Below are 1,830 nucleotides of genomic sequence, written 5' to 3'. Positions count from 1 at the left end.
TTTCCTTTTATTGTCCTCATTTCTTTCTGTTGGAATATATTTTATAGAATAAAATTATTTATTCCATGCAGATAATCTGTTTGGATTCCAGACCTGCTTTTTTATTTCGGTAAATATTGTTTTTTGCAGTTTTTCTGATATCAGTTGGAAAACCTGAAGGTCTGGATTGTCTGTGATCAGGAAGCTCCTGCAACTTCAGATGGAGGTTTAAATTGAACCGTTAAAGAATGAAACTGTTATTCACAATAAGTGTCTCTGTGCAGTTAATCACGGGGTTTATTACACTTTTAAATAAAGTGTATACACCAGCTGAGCTTTCTCTGTAGGACTTACCCTTCAGCTGACAGCAGGTGGCAGCACTGATCCACAGCCTGACCACTTCAGGACCAACAGCAGACCCCATTTAGGTGTTTAAAATTTAATTTAAATGCTTTAATTAGAAAAGGAAAATGAATGGACTCTCATAATCTCTGCTGGTCTGAGGTCAGTTTGACTCCAATAGGAACAAACTGGGATTACAGGAAGGTCCCTAAAGTCCAGAATAAAGTACCAGAAGCCCTGAGTTAGAAAATCAGTGCAGACAAGTAATACTGGAGTCTACGAACCCGTAGAGAGCAGTATCAAGTCTCAGAGGTAAACCCAGCAGGTTCTGGAGCCAGAGGAGGAGACGTGGATCAGGTTTTGAAATCATAGAATGAAAAAGTATCAATTAACAGTTTCAGAAAGACAAAAACTGATATTAATATTGAGAAATGAAGATTAAAATGTTCTATATAAAGTCCTGATGCGGTTTAACATCCAAACATGCTTCAAATATTTTAACCGGGAGGGCTGAAACAGCTCCCCTAGTGGCCATTTGAGGAATAAAACTCAAGTCTATCCATTAAAATGTTATCCATCTATGTGTTTATCAAATTATTAGAGGCAGAAACATCACATTGTTTCCACTGTGATTAATTTCCTGCCTGTCAGCAGTCTGTAAAGATGTGTTACTGAAGATGTTTGAATGCAGGTTCTACAGACACTGGACATGTATCAGTCAGAAGCTGTATCAGCAACATCATCATCCTGTTTCTGGGAGCGTTTATTTTTCACCTTATAAGGTTTCCTCCTTCATCATCGTCTTTTCCTGTCTGCTTCACTCCTCCCCTCCAACCACGTCTTGTGTTCCTGCTCCGTGGGCAAACCGGCGGCTTTGATTGGTCCAAGCATAAACAGAGTCACTGTACAGGTGGAAGAAGGTTTAAGAGTTAATGTGCAGACTCTAAACCTGGTTTTCTGAGCAGAACAATGACCATTTATCAGGTTTCAACTCTGAACTGAACAGAACTGTCAGATTGAACTGCTCAGACAGAAATGATTAAAGTCAAAAAGAGAAGCGAAAGCTGAATTTGTTTTTGCTCGAGTGGAGTAACTTCCTCCCACAGAGCAGCGACAGCTTCCTCTTCATGCAGACCATCACAACAAACAGCTAAGCAGACTGAAAGAGGAGATGCAGAAAAACCTCTGAGATGCCTGCAGGAGATCAGAGAGGTTTTGTCTCTTTGAGTTCATCTGGAACCATTTAATATGGTTTAACTAACAACAATAGCACAAAACGTCTGAGGGACAGAAAGCTGACGGCAAGAAAGTGTTTGATTTTAAAGAATTCCCTGTTCTGAACGTCCTGCTAATCTGGAGAACCGGAAGAACAGCAGAACCCATTAACACACCTGAGCCAGGTATACCTAATGTGGGGTAGTCAGGCTCTGCCCATTGTCTCTGATCCAATTCAATTCAATTCAGTTTTATTTATACAGCGCCATTTCACAACATATGTTGTCTCAAGAC

The sequence above is a fragment of the Girardinichthys multiradiatus genome, chromosome 11, assembly GCF_021462225.1.
Source record: "Girardinichthys multiradiatus isolate DD_20200921_A chromosome 11, DD_fGirMul_XY1, whole genome shotgun sequence".
Taxonomy (NCBI): domain Eukaryota; kingdom Metazoa; phylum Chordata; class Actinopteri; order Cyprinodontiformes; family Goodeidae; genus Girardinichthys; species Girardinichthys multiradiatus.
This window is presented reverse-complemented; position numbering follows the sequence as displayed.